General features: G+C 38.5%; 1 pseudogene; it reads right to left on the reverse strand.

Moving 5' to 3' along the window:
- Nucleotides 1–12,158: 12,158 nt before the first annotated feature.
- On the reverse strand, nucleotides 12,159–13,350 carry LOC122315137 (annotated as a pseudogene).
- Nucleotides 13,351–18,231: the final 4,881 nt, after the last annotated feature.

Below are 18,231 nucleotides of genomic sequence, written 5' to 3' on the forward strand. Positions count from 1 at the left end.
ATGTCACATGCTATTTGCAATTTTTGTAATAGAAATGGTCATAATTATCATACTTGTCCTATTAGAAGAAATCATACAATGACTATTAGGGTCATATGGGTACCTAAAAATCTTGTTTCTTCTAATACTAATAAATAAAGGACCCAAAGAACTTGGGTACCAAGAAAAATCATTTTAATTGTTTTATATGTATGCATGAAGTCATCCACAAACAAAAATAAGTGGTTTTTAGATAGTGGATGTTCAAGACACATGACGGGAGACAAGACTAAGTTTTTTGATCTTAGATCTAAAGAAGAAGGACACGTGACATTTGGAGACAACTCGAAAGGGAAGATCGTGGGAATAGGTAAAATTGGTAATGAATCTTCTCTCATAATTGAATATGTTCTACTTGTTGAAGGTTTAAAACATAATCTTTTGAGCATAAGTCAATTATGTGATAAATGATTTACAGTTACTTTCAAAATGGATAAATGCATTATTTTGAATGATCATGATTGTAATATTTGTTTTATTACTTTTAGAAACAATAATGTTTATACAATCGATTTTGAAGAAATTACCTCACAAGATGCTATTTGCTTTTCAGCTCAAAATGAAACTAGTTGGCTATGGCATAGAAGATTAGGTCATGCCAATATGGAACTTATTTCCAAACTTTAAAAAAATGATCTTGTGAGAGGTTTACCAAAAACAAATTTTCTTAAAGACAAAATTTGTGATGCATGTCAATTTGGTAAACAAATAAAAACTTCTTTTAAAACTAAAAAACATATTTCCACTACTAGACCATTGCAACTGATACACATGGATCCTTTTGGACCAAATAGAGTTGTAAGTTTAGGAGAAAAATATTATGCATTTGTTATTGTTGATGATTTCTCTAGATATACTTGGGTAATCTTTCTTGCTCATAAATATGAGACACATAATGCCTTTACCAAATTATGCAAGAGAATTCAAAATGAAAAGGGCTATACTATTTCAAGTATCTGAAGTGATAGGGGAAAAGAGTTTGTTAAAAAAAATATTGAAACATTTTGTGATGAAAACGGTTTTGTGCATAATTTTTCTGCTTTTCGAACTCCTCAACAAAATGGAGTAGTAGAGAGGAAAAATAGATCTCTTCAAGAGATGGCAAGAACAATGCTCAATGAGAACAACTTGCCTAGTTATTTTTGGGCCGAAGCGGTAAGTACTGCATGTTATGTTATAAATAGAGTTATGCTAAGGTCTAAGTTAGATAAAACCCCCTATGAGCTTTGGAATGAGAAAAAGCCCAACATTGGTTACTTTCATGTATTTGGATGCAAATATTTTATTTTGAATGATAGGGATAATTTAGGCAAGTTTGATGCAAAATCTGATGAAGGTATCTTTCTCGGATATTCTACTAATAGTAAAACTTATAGAGTATTCAATAAAAAGACTTTGACTGTACAAGAATCTATGCATGTAGTATTTGATGAATCTAATTCTCTACTCTCCAAGAAATCTATTGATGAAGAAACAGGAGGTATAAATAACACAGAAAGTCTCAATCTCAACAAAGAGAAAACAATAGAGGAAGTTCAACATGGAGCCATCAGGAAAGATCATCAAAATTTAATACAAGATGTAACCAAACAGTGAAAATTTGTGAAAGATCATCCAGCGGAACAAATTTTGGGAGAACCTTCACAAGGTGTAAGTACTCGATCATCTCTTAGAAATATTTGCAATCATACTGCTTTTCTATCTCAAATTGAACCCAAAAATATTGATGACGCACTTCTTGATGAATCTTGGATTCTAGCTATGCAAGAAGAGTTGAATCAATTTGAAAGAAATGATGTTTGGACACTTGTTCCTAGACCCAAAAATCATACTATTATTGGAACAAAGTGGGTTTTTAGAAACAAGAAAGATGAGTCCAGAGTCATTACTAGAAATAAGGCTCGACTTGTAGCCCAAGGTTTTAATCAAGAAGAAGGAATCGATTATGATGAGACATATGCACCTGTCACAAGATTAGAAGCTATTCGAATGCTACTTGCATATGCTTGTTATAAAGATTTCAAACTTTTTTAAATGGATGTTAAAAGTGCTTTCTTAAATGGTTTTATAAATGAAGAGGTATATGTTGAGCAACCTCCAGGTTTTGAAAATCATATTTCCCCAAATCATGTTTTCAAACTCACAAAAGCACTATATGGACTTAAACAAGCTCCTAGAGCTTGGTACGAAAGATTTAGTGGTTTCTTGATTGAAAAAAGTTTTTCAAGAGGAAAAATCGACACAACTCTTTTCATTAAATATGAAAATGATGATATTCTTTTTATTCAGATTTATGTTGATGATATAATATTCGCTGCTACTAATGAAAATATGTGTCAAGTTTTTACTAAGACTATGCAGGAAGAATTTGAAATGAGCATGATGGGAGAACTTACATTCTTTCTCGGATTGTAAATTAAGCAAGCAAAAAGTGAGACATTCATCAATCAATCAAAATATATTAAGGAATTACTGAAGAAGTTTGGGATGGAAAATGCTAAGGAAATTGGAACACCAATGAGCCCATCAACTAAACTTGATAAAGATGAATCCGGTAAACCAGTTGACTCGAAGATATATCGAGGTATGATTGGTAGCTTATTATATTTAACAGCCAGTAGACCAGATATTATGTTTAGTGTGTGCTTATGTGCACGCTTTCAATCATCTCCAAAAGAATCACATTTAATTGAAGTTAAGCACATTCTTAGATATCTTAGTGGTACAATTAACCTAGGGTTATGGTACCCTAAGCACACATCTTTCGATCTAATTAGCTACACAGATGCAGATTATGCTGGCTGTAAAATAGATCGAAAAAGCACTAGTGGAGCATGTCATTTCTTAGGTCATGCATTAGTTTCCTGGTTTAGTAAAAAACAAAATTCTGTTGCACTATCTACTGCTGAGGTAGAATATGTTGCTGCGGGTAGTAGTTGTGCTCAAGTTCTCTACATGAAGCAACAACTTGAAGATTTTAAACTCATGTATAATTACATTCCAATCAAATGTGATAATACAAGTGCTATAAATCTTTCAAAGAATCCAATACAACATTCTAGAACTAAGCATATTGAAATAAGGTATCATTTTCTTCGAGATCATGTGCAAAAAGGCGATATAATATTAGAGTTCACAAACACACACGATCAGTTAGCAGATATTTTCACAAAACCTTTACCAGAAGATAGATTATGTATGATCAGAAGAGAAATAGGTATGATACATGCTATGAATATCTCTTAAAAGATAGACCAGAGTCAATAAAAATAGAGATAGATTTTTTAAATACTTTTACATAAACTTGAGATTCTTAGCCTCATGTTTGAGACGCTCATTCTCTTCATACAATATCATGTCATTCTTATCCATGGGAACCGGCAAGCGGAATGAAGAATCTAATAAAGATTTCAACTGTTTATTCTTCTGCCGAATGATTCCTTCCCTTGTATGAGACTCTTGAACAATTCGTTGAAGTACAACAATTTGTTCTTTGAGCTTTTCAACTTCATGATTTTTGGCTTGTTGCCGCTGAGAAAAAGCCAAAATAGAGGAAGAGTAACGAGTCCCAAGACTCACCAAGTCATAAATAGCATCAGAATCTGACTTATTAGTCAGATTATTATTTTCTTGCTGCAACATGGCACCAATAGTAGCTGCAGAAAGAACAGGAGGTTGAGATGCAGAATGCCTCATGGATGGATCTAGAGAAATGTTAGAAGAATGAGCCATTGAGAAAAGAATAAAAGGCTTAAAACGAGAATGTTGAAGGAATGCAGATGAGTTATAGAGATGAAAAGAAAACTTGATGCGGATTGGATGAACTTCAGGACTGATTTTATAGAGATAGGATAAAGAATAAGACAAGCTATCATCCAAGTCAAAGAGTAATGTATTTTTTTTCCTGATCGGTGAAAATGACATTTTTTAGAAACTCGGAGCCTTCAATCTCGTTTGTCAACAACATCAGACGATTTTTTCAAATCTCTAGCCGCACTTGTCAAGTCACGGATGGATGAAATTTATTTATTTATCTACAGTGTCTACTAACGCACCGTTTTCTTCAGGTCTATTTACTTGCTGCCGATCCTTTTTAATGATGCCAAAAGGGGGAGAAGTTTTAGACTAGAACATTAACGTTGTTTAAATTGCTAAACTTGTTATATATGCTTGGAATTATATTTATACTTTTGCTTGAAAAACTAACGCATATTTTCAGGGGGAGCTTAAGTATTAATATAGGTTTCAAGTTCTATCAAGTATTTGTCATCATCAAAAAGGGGGAGATTGTTGAACCCAAGGATTCAAGTTTCATGTGATTATAAATCTACACATGGATTTTGATTATAACAAATGAATTCAAAGAATAAAGGAGTTTCAAGCTCAAGTTGTTCACACAATGGAATTAAGCACATCAAAAAATCAAGCATGAGCAAGAAGGAAACAAGTTCACATTAAAGTCATAGAGTAATATTGTAAATCTCTTAAAATTTGAAATTAGGATTAATGCTCAAAATTAATATTTTATCATAAAGCATTAAAATACATTTTCCACATGTGCATGATTTTTTTTGAAAATTAAATTTGAAAATTTTGAAAGATGATTGATTATCATCTTTTGCATGTGCATGCCTTGATTAAAGGGTTGAACTTTGAAAATATTAAAGATGATTGATTGTCATCTTTCACATGTGCATGTTTTATTTGAATATTTTCAAAAGTGATTGATGCTTTTTTAGACTTATACAAAAGGTAGATGATTTTGTTTGAAAAATTTGAAAAGTAAAGTGTGCTCATTTTGTCATATGCAAAAAGTAAAAGATTAGGTTTGAATTTTTTGAAAAGGAAAATGTGCTCATTTTGTCATATGCCAAAAGTAAAAGATTAAGTTTGATTTTTTTGAAAGAGTGAATGATGTTGTCTTTGACAATTGAAAAAGAAGAACCTTTTATTTGAATTTTTTGAAAAAATGAATGATGTTGTCTTTGACATGTGAATCTTTTTAAATTTGAATATGAAGTCTCATATGCCTATAAATAGATCATTTGAGAGCTTCACATTCACAACACCAAGAGCATACAACATTCATTCAAAGCTTTCATTCTCTCTTCTCTAAGCATTGAGCATTAATCCTTATTCATTTTGAGAGATATAGTTTGCGCTGTATTGTTCTTATTTCACTCATTGAGGAGTATTTTTTGATAACCTACCCACTATCAGCTTTTGTATCAGAAAAAGGGTGTGTATAACCCTTGTACTTGTAGAAAGTATTCTATACGGGGAATAGTTGAATCACCACTTGTAAGGTGATTGCAAGTGTAGAGGGTGTTCTACACGGATCCTTTGTAGCGGTGTTGTTCAAAGGTGTAATAGGTTTCTATCTCCACCTGAAGGAGGTTGAATAGTGAATTTGGGAATCCTCAAGGGGTAGTTTGAGGCGAGGACGTAGGCAGTGGGGCCGAACCTCGTTAACATACTGAGTTTGCTTCTCTCTTACCCTTACTCTTTATATTTTATTGTTATTTCATATTTTGTTTATATTTTATATTATATATTTGATTTATAATTGTTATTTTTTTTAATACAACTCAATTCACCCCCCCCTCTTGTGTTAGTCATCTGGGCAACACGCTTATAGCAGGGTTGTCCGTGGCCACCCAAATAGGGGCAACTGAAGTAGATGCCAGGTCAGATTCACAAGTGGTAGTAAATCAGGTTTTAGGCCTATACGCTACTAAGGGTGAAAGGTTAAAAAGGTAATTGGCACGAGTTTGTGAAATGTGCAATCTCTTCTCATATTTCACTATAACTCAGATATCAAGGGCGGACAACGAGGTCGCAAACAGATTGGCAGGAGCGGCATCAAGAGGGGAGGAAATCCCCCTACTATGGAAAGTCGAGAAAAGGGTCATCGAGGTCCCAGTTGTTGGCATAGAGGTTGGAGTCCTGGGCTCAAGCACTCCAGATTGGGTGGATAGAGTAGTAGAGTACTTGGAAGAAGGAAAACTACCAGAAGCAAAAGAAGAGGTGAGAAAGATAAAGAAAAGGGCGGCAAGATTCCTACCCATCAATGGAATCCTTTATAAAAGGGGCTTCTCTGTTCCTTTACTGTGATGCATCTCCGCACAAGAAGTACAATATGTCCTAGTTGAAATACACGAAGGGATATGTGGAAATCACAGTGGGGGAAGAACCTTGGCTAGGAAAGCAGTCAGGGCAGAATATTACTAGCCTAATGCTCTAAGAGATGCACGGGAGTTTACCAAAAAATGTGTGAAATGCCAGACTTACGCATTTGTACCACATGCCCCTCCGGAAGAGTTAACATCAGTGACAGCACCATAGCCTTTCGCCTAGTGGGGGCTAGATTTGGCGAGACCCTTCTCACCGGGAAAATGTGGTGTTAAATTCATGATAGTCGCCGTCAATTATTTTACAAAGTGGGAAGAAGCAGAGTCGTTAGCAACAATCACGGGCAAAGCCGTGACAAAATTCTTGTGGAAAAATGTTGTTTACAGGTTCGAAATTCCCCAGAGTATTATAACCGACAATGGGCGCCAGTTCAACTCAAATCACTACAGAGAATGGATCAAGGAAAGTACTCATCCCTAGGCCATCCCTAAGCAAATGGTCAAGCTGAGGTAAAAAACAAGGCGTTACTCTCAATCCTCAAGAAAAAGGTCGCGGAGAAGAAAGGAGATTGGGCGGACAAGCTGCCAAGGATACTCTGGGCGTACAGAACTACAGCAAAAACTCCGACAGGGGAATCCTTGTTTATGCTGGCATACGGATGCGAGGTAGTTACACCGGTGGAAGTAGGGCTACTAACCTATAGAACGAGACATTTCTTGGGTGCCCGGAATGACAAAAAGATAGAAGAATACCTCGACTTACTCGAAAAAGAAAGAGAGATAGCCGAGGCTCAGATGCTGCAAAAAAAAAAAGGAAAGCCACGTAGTACTTCAACAAAAAAGAAAGGCCCAGGACCTTTAAAGTGGGCGACCTGGTTTTGAAGAAAAGCGGGGTGACTACCCAAGGAGAGGGAAAAATGGGACCCCGATGGGAAGGTCCTCATCTAGTAGTAGTTAACAGCTGGCCTGAATTGTACTGGTTGAAAGACAGCGAGGGTAAGGAATTACCGCACCCATGGAAAGCTGAGCACTTAAGGAAATTTTATCAATAACTTTCTTAGTATTTGTTGGTTTAAGCATTCCTTTTCTTTATTTTTTTCTAATGTTTGAATTATCACTATTTATGAATAAACTTCGTTTTAATTCATTGAGAATTCTGTACAAAGGAAAAAATTCCCAGGGGTGTATATAGATTCCTAGAAAAAAGGGCGAGAAATGTCAGGGACCACCCGACCCTAAACACAAAAAACAAGCCTTAGCAACGTGGTGCCATGAAAAAAGGGTGCGTAGGTCCTCAGACCACGTCGACCCTAAAACACCAAAGACAAGCCTTAGCAGCTTGTGGTGCCATGAAAAAAGGGCAAGAGAGGTCAGGGACTGCTTGACCCTAAACACCAAATGCAAGCCTTAGCAACTTGTAGTGCCATGAAAAAAGGGCGCGTAGGTCCTCAAACTACGCCGATCCTAAAACACCAAAGACAAGCCTTAGCAGTTTGTGGTGCCATGAAAAAAGGGCGACAAAGGTCAGGGACTACTCGACCCTAAATACCAAAGGCAAGCTTTAGCTGCTTGTGGTGCCAAGAAAAAAGGACGAGAAAAGTCAGGGACCGCTCGACCCTAAACACCAAAGACAAGCCTTAGCAGCTTGTGGTGCCATGAAAAAAGGGCAAGAGAGGTCAGGGACTGCTCGACCCTAAACACCAAATGCAAGCCTTAGCAACTTGTAGTGCCATGAAAAAAGGGCGCGTAGGTCCTCAAACTACGCCGATCCTAAAACACCAAAGACAAGCCTTAGCAGTTTGTGGTGCCATGAAAAAAGGGCGACAAAGGTCAGGGACTACTCGACCCTAAACACCAAAGGCAAGCCTTAGCTGCTTGTGGTGCCAAGAAAAAAGGACGAGAAAAGTCAGGGACCGCTCGACCCTAAACACCAAAGACAAACCTTAACAACTTGTGGTGCCATGAAAAAAAGGCGTGTAGGTCCTCAGACCACGCCGACCCTAAAATACCAAAGACAAACTTTAGCAACTTGTGGTGTCATGAAAAAAGAGCGAGAAAAGTTAGGGACCGCTCGACTCTAAACACCAAAGGCAAACCTTAGTAGTTTGTGGTGCCAAGAAAAAAGGGAGAGCAAGGTTAGGGACCACTCGACCTTAAACACCAAAGACAAGACTTAGCAGCTTATGGTGCCATGAAAAAAGGGCACATAGGTCCTTAGACCACGTCGATCCTAAAATACCAAAGACAAGCCTTAGCAGCTTATGATTCCATGAAAAAAGAGCGAGAAAGGCCCTCAGACCACGCCAACCCTAAAACACAAAAGATAAGCCTTAGCAGCTTGTAGTGCCATAAAAAAAGGGAGAGAAAGGTCAGGGACTGCTCAACCCAAAACACCAAAAACAAGCCTTAGCAACTTGTGGTGCCATGAAAAAAGAGCGTGTAGGTTCTCAGACCACGCTGACCCTAAAACACCAAATGCAAGCCTTAGTGGCTTATGGTGCCATGAAAAATATAAGAATTAAAAGAACACAATAGCCAAAGCATTCGACAGAGCAAATCAAAGTCCATTGTTACATATGTACAAAATATAGAAATACAAAAAAAAAGAAAGGGCCGCAGTCAAATACAAAAGGGCCAAAAATGGTCAAGGGGCATCCTTAGGCGGGAACGCACGGCGTACGTTTATAAAAGCATCAGGCATCTCCTTCCAACCATACTCATCAACCTCGTGGTGGGCAATTTCCTTAGGATAAAGTAATTCCTGGTTGAGGATCACAAGGTTGGTGGCAGGATCAGCCAAGAGACGGTTCCTCAGCCTTAGAATGCCACAACCATGCCCATAAGTAAAGGCGTCTTCCCTTGTTGAGGGGACGTGGGCCAACTGGGCGCAGAGCTGTACAACCTCCTCCTGAGCAGCAGTTAGCTCCCCCACCTTCTCAGATAGACTCTGCTGGCAGACACCAAGAGCCGAATTTGCCTCCCCAAGTCTCTCCTCGAAGGACTTGCAGCTATCTTGAGAACGAGCCAGGTCTCCACGAAGAGAGGATAGTGCTTCATTCCGGGCAGCAAGCTTAGAAGTTCAAATGAGAGCTCTCAGCCTCAAGGTTCTCCTGAGCCTCTGAAAGTTGCAGCCTGGCTAAGTACCTCTCTAAGCGGAGAATTGACAAGGCGAAGTCATCTTTAGCCTTGGTCTCGTTTGCTAGGCGGACTGCTTCGTACAGTACAAGGAGTTCAGCCTCGCATATCTCAAGATCGCCTTGCAAAGAATGAGAATAACCCTTAGATTGCTCTAGTAAGATCTTCAACTCCTCCCTAGCCTCAGCCAGAGTTGCCAATTTAGCTTTGTCAGCTCGCCATCTCTCAGAGGCACGCTTGGCTATGTAGCACAACTGACAATGTTCTTTAACCTCCTCCTCAAGACATGAACGGTTGGTGACTATCCACACAGCCAAATCATTGATCCCCTGCAAGAAGGGAGGCGAAGATACGAAAGAAGTATATGCAAAAGGGGACAAAAGGCGTAACACCTCAGAGAGCCAACTTCTCAAACAGTTAGCCATCTGGGCAATGGCCTCGGCCTGGGAGTTGACTGCTGGTGAGGAATCACCACCTCCAGCATCCCCCCTCACGATCTCGCCAGGGTCTGGGAGGGGTGCCTCCCCAGGCCTTACAGAAGAAGCCATCACCCTTCCAGATAAATCAACCAGGCGCCAAGGGGGCAGAGGAGGTGGTGGTTGAGCCAAGTCAGCCTCACAAAGACGGACATCTTCCCTTAAGAAATTCACCCACTCCTCCTCAAGGAAGGAGTCAGTATCCCTGCCAAAAGAGGAGGCATGGGTAGGAGGAAGAGAGAGTCCAAGACCGTTACCAATTGTTGAAGGAGTATTTCCCCCAAAGATGGTGTCCGGCAAACTTTCTGAGGAAGATGGGCGTGAACCAACCTTGCCACCCACTTCGATTAGGCATGGAGGGACACTCCTTGTTACGCCTTTCACCCATCCGAAGGTGAGGCGTCCAAAGTCTCCATGAGGCCACTTAGGGGCAAAATAGTGGCTGCCTCAACAGGGCAACAGTAGAAGAAGGGGGCAAGCAAGCTCCCGCCGTGGTGACTGAGTCAAGGTTAAGGGCCGCGATCACTTTGGCACCCAGTTCGACCTAACTCACCCGCCCCTCCAGCACGGGAAACTCAAACGTAAGGGCAGGAGTTGTGGCAAGCTCTTGAGCCCTAGGCGTGACCTGAAAGAAGGCAACTAGACCAAAAAGGGCCAGGTCGACCAAACTCTCCACGTCCCTCAAGCTACAAGGATGTGGCGGCGACGGGGATGGAAAAGGCGAGGAAGGCCTAGTGGTATCGCGCGGGGTGGAACCCTGGCATGGCTTTCCCCTAATGATATGACGAGGACCTCTAGTTGTGACGATGGAGGCTCAATGGAGGTAAACCGCGTAGAGGCCTGAGAATGGGTGTCCTCCTACAACACCAGGCCTTGGATGCCCCCTGAGGATGCCAGGGTCTCCTCTTGAAGAGAAGAAAGGGGAGAAGGACCCCCAGAGCGAGCTTTCTTTTGGTGACCACCTTCCTTATTCCTTTTCTTGCTCCTCTTCTCGGCGGCCACCTCCTTCTCCCTCTCGTTCTTTTTTCTCTCATTTTTTCCCTCTTCTCAGTGGCCTCCTCCTTCTCCACCTCTTTTGAGTGTATCTTCCTTTTAGAAGGCTCAGACCTCACAGTTTTCTCAGTGGGCTTTGCATGAGGGGAGGAATGGTGGCTGGAATCATGAAGTCCCTCCCTTGAACCGATCAATATGGGCGGAGGTCAGTAAATGGTCCGTCCAAAGTGCCTCTGGATTAGCTTTGGCCCAAGAATGAACTGTCTCGATTCGAGACAGTTCACGACACGACAGAGGCGCCATTTTAAGCCACAGATTCTTTTCTTCAGGGAAAGGGCGCCAAATGGATTTAACTGGGAAATCATGGAAAAAATTTTTCGTGCCAAGGTATTCCCAACCTTAGCTGGAGATATAAAAGAATTTGGAGGTCCACGCCTTAGCATTAGAGTGGCGAGTTTCAAACCGGGCCAATGTTTGCCTGCCGTCTTTCTTACGAAAGCTAAGAATATTACCTTTGGAAGCTTCCCTCAAGTTATCAAATGCCAAAAATTCTTGACCAGTCAAGTCAGGATAAGAGTCCCCAAGAGGTTCCAAAACCATACGGAAAATGATACAGGTGTAGAGGTACGCCCTCGGTGCAAAAAGGGTGTAATTGAGCGGGAGCAATGTTGAGAAGGTCCAAAAGGTCGCGAAGAGGGCAGCAGAAGAGTAGCCTCAACCCATTCTGTAGGAGAGAAACAGTAATAGCTACTTTAGTAGCAAAGCTTTCGTTATCACAACATTTGGATTCAGGAACGGTCAAGATAACGGTTTTTGGAATACGAAAGTCTTCCCGAATCTTGAGAAAATAAACCTCTTGGATGGCCGAGTGCCATCGGTATCTGGCAAAAACCGTGCCTTCAGGAACCCTGAAGGGGTTTTCAGAAACCTCGCCTTCACTGTAAGAAGCCATTAAAATCGATGGGAAGAAGATAGCAAGAAAGATCAGGGTAAGCAAAGGGCGCAAATGGGAGTGGAGAGGCAAAAAGCGTAACGGGGAAATGAATGAGAAAGTGAAGTATTTGAAGGATAGGGAAATGCGAAGCGCCAACGAATAGGAAAAAGTAACTCTGCACTAAAGAAGAAGACTAACTGATGCAAGAAAGCCTTTCTTCTTCTCTGCTACAACAGCAGGAAATGATATCAAATCTTCAATTCTTTAAAATAAAATCTTTTTGAGGGAAAGCGAAGCAATATGAAATGGCAAGAGAAGCCGCGAGCCTGAAGACACCAAAAAAGCGTGGATAATTTGGGCCCATGCGATCACACACAGCACTTCCACAACGACAAGTTTGATCAAAATTGAATTTTGTCCGCCAGAAGGCTAATGGAATTGGCCGGGTAACTGGAGGGACCATCCCAATCGAAAAGCCCTAGAATGTATAAGAAGGCTCATAGTACAATAAAAACCAAGAGGCCCAAAGGATGGGCCTAGGGGTCATAGAGGGACAGTCAAGAAGAGTTTGAAAAGAGATATGCATAGCACCACCTTTAATGGAAGGATAAAAACAGCAAGGAGGGATGCGGTTATTCAAAATCCTAAGCCTTGATCTGTTCCGATAGATTCTAAATCAGATAAGTACAGCAAACGAGCCTATATATAGGTAATCTTTGATAATTTAGCTAGAATACAATGATCTCTTAACTAACTTAAGTATCAGAGTATTTGCAGGAGGAGGAGTCCCCATCGAGTTTCATTAATGAAGTCGGTAGCACAGTGAAAGATTGAAAGTGAGACACGTCCCTAACATGGCCATTACTCTTTTTTTGCCACCCTTGATTTCTTGTTCCTTTATGGATAAGTCGCCAGATGTGTGGTACCCGTTATCTTGCAAACACACCCTCCATCTGAAGAGGTCTCAAACTTAACCTATATGCAATGGACTAGATCTTGTCCGACAGCACATCCCCTTCAATCAAAGCATACTTGCACACAAAATTCTCTATGTCAAGGGTGTCAATCCTGTGCTTCATGTACTTGAAATGAGTACCTGCATAATATTCAAAAGCATGTTTAAAGTTTTGAAGTCCTTCCAATAGTGTCAAATCTACAATGCACTAGAATGTCCTTGTTGGCAATACCTTACTCTTGAGCGCATCTAGGGTTCCTCGAACAATGTAAAAGTTATAATGAGATAAATGAGGATGTAAGAAGGAGACATCAAAATAAATACTTTGATACAATATGTTTAGACACTGCTCTACCCTAAAAACTCAAATCGTTTGGACCTAATAATGTTATATCAGCCATTTAATTTTTTTGTCATCGCTCCATATTAGGAATATTATCACTCATTAAACAACAACATAATCAACATGATGTTAAGGGTGGTGATATATGTTGCTGACCTTCAGCAAAATTGATTTGCTTGATGCTTCCTGCTCCTTCATCGCTAGGAATGATATCAACACTCTTGATTGCCTGAGGCATGAGCTTAGGAACGAGATTGTGGGAGTCAAGGATCGATCAAGGCCTTGAACATCCTTGCCGGCGGCACTGGACAAACAAACTCTTGGGTAATGCTAGTGACACCCATATCTATGTTGATCTTGGATATGAAAATGGAGGATAAAGAGTCAAGGATCAATAGGAAGTTGAAGTGTGTGAGTTGTTGTGGACATGGAGAAGAGCAAAAGCTATTAGATGTATATGCATCATGTGCTTATTATTAAGCACTTAGTAGTTCTTTTCTGGTTTTAAGTATCCGTGTGTAATCGCATTATATTTTTGCTTCTATTTTTCAATAGCTTCTGTTATAATGTATACAAACAGAACAATGTAAAGTGACTTTACTTTTTGGATAAAACTAGAATCAATTTCTCTTCTTGCACCCTGAGTCTCTGAAATTTACATGGTATCAGCTTAGGTCTTTTTTTTTTTTTTTTTTTTTTTTTTTTTTTTTTTTTTTATGGCATCTTATTCTATTACTTTTACAAATTCTTCAAATATATGTATTTGCTTTACAATGGAGATCATCCAGGCTCCATCCTGGTTACTCAACCTCTCACAGGAGAGAATTACTCCACTTGGTCGTGATCGATGATGATAGTGCCACGAGCAAAGAATGAAGTTGGGTTTGTCGATGGTATATTTGGCAACCTATTTCCATGGATCCTCTATTTCCTACTAAGGAGTGCTGCAATGACATGATTTTATCATGGATCCTTAATTTTGTTGCTAAGGATATTGTTGTGAGTGTGATCTATGCTTAAACTGCTCATGAGGTATAGTCTAATCTTAAAGAACACTTTGATCAAGGTAATGGCCCTCCTATCTTTCAATTAGAGAATGATATTTGTTCCTTATCTCAAGATAATTTGTCTGTTAGTTCTTGCTTTACATAGAGGAAAGGGCTTTGGGATAAATTACAAAATTATTCTCTCATTCCACATTATTCTAGTATTAGAGGTTAGATCTTGCTCATGGACCCTCTACCTCCCATCAATAAGGTTTTTTCTCTTGTTTACAAGAAGAAAAATAACAACAAGTGAGTCATATGATCATTCCATCTTTGAAATCTTCTAATTTGTTTTTCAAGTCAGTGAATAATAATTGAGTCCCTTTTGAAAAATCATTTACTCATAAGGATTGACCAACTTGTTCTCACTGTGGTATCATTAGTCATGTTGTAAATAAGTGTTACAAGCTCCATAGTTACCCACCTAGTTTTCGCACTAAGACTAAGACATTTTCAACCATTTTAGTTCAAGATCCAGATCCTACACCTTCTATAGCTCCAATTCCTCAGTTGCCTATCTCTGTAGAACAATGTCAAACCACTGTTGGCATTTATCAATTCTCAATCTCAGCATAGTGTTGAATCTAATTCTGGTCATGTGACTGCTACTGTGGTCTCCAATAACACTTTGCCTAATGCCACTCAACATCTTTCAGGTAACCAAATTTTCTCCCTTGACATTATACATTCTATGTTTTCTAGTAATTTTCAGTTGTCTCATTTGTCCTTTGATGCTTGGATCATTGATATAGGCGCCACTGATCATATTTCCACAATTTTTTTCACTTTCACACCTTCTACTGTTGATTTTATTGTCAAGTTACCAAATGACTCTTCTATTCCAGTTTATCATATTGGAACAATATAATTATCTGATTCATTTGTTCTTACAAATGTTCTTTGTATGCCATCATTCTCTTTCAATCTCATTTATGTTAGTAAACTGACTATTTCTTTACGTTATTGTTTCTTTTTCCCGTCTCAACATTGTTTCATTCAGGATCTTACTCAATGGAGGATGATTGGATTGGATAGCAGACATGACAATCTCTACATTCTATAGCAACCAGTGTATCACAAGTCTTTCATTTTTGCTATATCTCCTACTGTTTTTCCTGTTTTTCACAATTTTATTGGTCTTTGGTATCATCGTTTAGGTCACCCTTCATTTTCTAAATTGACTATTCTTCATGATGTTGTATCTAAAATTCCTTCTTGTAATAAGCAACATCATTGCTCAATTTTTCCTCTTGTTAAACAAAAGAAACTGTCATTTCCTACTAGTACTCGAGTTACTAATTTAATCTTTGATTTGGTTTATTATGATATTTGGGGTCTTATGACTACTCATATAATTGATGGATTCCAATATTTCTTGACAATTGTCGATGACTATTCTAGGCATACTTGGATTTATTTGCTGAAATATATATATCTGAAGTACACTCATTGATTCATTCTTTTTTCTCTTTGGTTGAAACTCAATTCTAAACTAGAATTAAAACCATTCGAATAGACAATGGTGCAAAATTTTCAATGTATGATTTCTTTGCTCTTGAGGGGTGTTGTTCATCAGCATAGCTGTGTGCAAACACCTCAATAGAATTCCATTATTAAACCTAAGCATTAGCACATTCTAAATGTTGCTCGTTCTCTCAAGTTTCAAGCTAATATTCCTATATACTTCTGGTGAGATTGTATACTTACTACTGTTCATCTCATTAACAGGCTTCCTACACCTGTTTTTTCCAATAAAACTTCTTTTGAAATGCTATTTCATATTGTTCCTTCTTATACCCATCTTAGAGTTTTCAGTTGTTTTTGGTATGCTGCAACCCTTTCTCATAATCGAGCTAAATTTGACCCTGGATCTTGTCGATGTATTCTCCTTGGTTATCCTCATGGTCTCAAGGGTTACAAACTTTTAGATCTTGATAATAACTCCATTTTTGCCTCATGGGATGTTTTGTTTTATGAATCCATTTTTCCATTCCATTCTTTTAATCTACATACTTCTTAGCATTCTCCAGTTTCTAATTCACAATTTTCCTCTTTTGTCTTACCTTTCCCAATCTCTAATCCTACCACTTCTAATTCTTCATAGTTTTCTTCATATTCTAATTCAGCTTTTGTTCCTTCTTGTCCTTTGAGAAGATTTACTCATGTTTCTCGATTACTTGGCTATTTGAATGATTATAATTGAAGTTTTGTTTCAGCGCCTATAGTCCTATCTCCTCCTGCAGGTAAACCTTATAACTTTTCTCATACACTTTCATATTCCAAACTATCTTCTACCCATCGAGTTTTTTCCTTATCTATTTCTAATCAATTTGATCCCACCTCTTTTAAACAAGCTATGCATTATAGTCACTGGAGAGATGCAATGGGAATTGAAATTGCAGCTTTATAAGAGAATAAAATGTGGTCTCTTACTGATTTACCTGTTGGGAAGCAACATATAGGCTATAAGTAGGTTATAAAGTTAAACTTAAAGCTGATGGTTCGGTTGAAAAGTATAAAGCCTGCTTAGTTGTATACACAGCGTGAATGTTTGAATTACTTGGAGTTTTTTTCTCTTATGGCTAAAATGATGACTATTCGATGTTTACTTGCTTTGGCTGCAATCATGGGTTGGTCTTTGAATCAATTAGATATTAATAATACATTTTTAAGTGATTATCTTGATGAAGAGGTTTATATGACTCTTTCACCTAGTTTTGGCAATAAGGGGGAGTTTTGGGTTTGTCGGTTATACAAATCGTTTTATGGATTAAAGCAAGCCTCCAGCCAATGATTTGCTAAATCCTCCTATACCTTGGTTCAACATGGTTTTGTTCAATCTAAGAATGATTACTATTTGTTTACTCGGGTTCAAAGTTCTTCTTTCATTGCTCTCATTGTCTATGTTGATGATATTGTCATTGCTAGTAATGATGCTCGTGCAGTTTATGTTTTGAAAAAGTTTCTCAACAGTCAATTTAAACTCAAGGATTTGGGGTCTCTAAAGTTTTTTTCAGGCTTTGAAGTTGCTCACTCAGCTAAAGGAATTTCTGTTTGCCAAAGAAAATATACCCTTGACATTCTTAAATATACAAGTTTTCTTGGAGCTAAACCTATTGATTTTCCTATGGAAAAGCACTTGAAACTGAATAATTTTGAGGGTGAATTATTATCTGATCCTGGTGCTTATTGATGTTTGATTGATAGTCTATTATACTCATGTTTGACTTGACCAAATCTCACCTTTTCAGTTCATACCTTAAGTCAGTTCATGGCACAACCTCATGTTCCTCATCTTCATGTTGTACATCGTATTCTACAATACATTTAATCCTCACCTGGTCAAAGCTAATTTTTTCCATCAAATTCTCCACTTCACCTCAAAGCCTTTGCTGATTCAGACTGGGCAGCTTATTCTGATACAAGGAAATCTATCACTAGTTTTTGTGTGTTTCTTGGTACGTCTTTGTTGTCTTGGAGATCTAAGAAGAAGTCCACTGTCTCAAGATCTTCTGCAGAGGCTGAGTATCAGGCTATATATGGCCTCTACAGTTTGTGAACTTGGATTCGTTCTTTGCTTGCTAATTTCTCCATTTCTCACCCACAAGCTGCTTTACTTTTATGTTATAATCAGGCTACACTCCATATTGCAACAAACCCTATTTTCCATGAGTGCATGAAACACATAGAAATTTACTGTCATCTTATTCATGAGAAGATTTAGGATGGATTAATTCAGACATTACATGTTGCTTCTGCATCTCAATTGGCTAACATTTTCACCAAACAACTTGGTTTTCAATCCTTTTTTGCTTTGTTACGTAAGATGGAAATCTTAAACATTTATTCTCCATTTTGATGGGGAGTATTAGATGTATATCAATCACGTGCTTATTATAAAGCACTTAGTTATTTAGTTCTTTTCTGGTTTTAAGTATGCATGTGTAATTGTGTAATATTTTTGCTTATATTTTTCAATAGCTTCTGTTATAATTTATACAAACAAAACAGTGTAAAGTGACTTTACTTTTTGGATGAAATTAGAATCAATTTCTCTTCTTGCAATCCGAGTCTCTAAACTTTACAAAAGTTGTATATATAGGTTAGAGTTTGAGCCGTACTAGTCATGTGAATACTGAAAATATTTGAGTACGCAGCTAACCTAGAGGGCTGTATTTT

The sequence above is a fragment of the Carya illinoinensis genome, chromosome 7 (assembly GCF_018687715.1).
Source record: "Carya illinoinensis cultivar Pawnee chromosome 7, C.illinoinensisPawnee_v1, whole genome shotgun sequence".
In the NCBI taxonomy this organism is placed as follows: domain Eukaryota; kingdom Viridiplantae; phylum Streptophyta; class Magnoliopsida; order Fagales; family Juglandaceae; genus Carya; species Carya illinoinensis.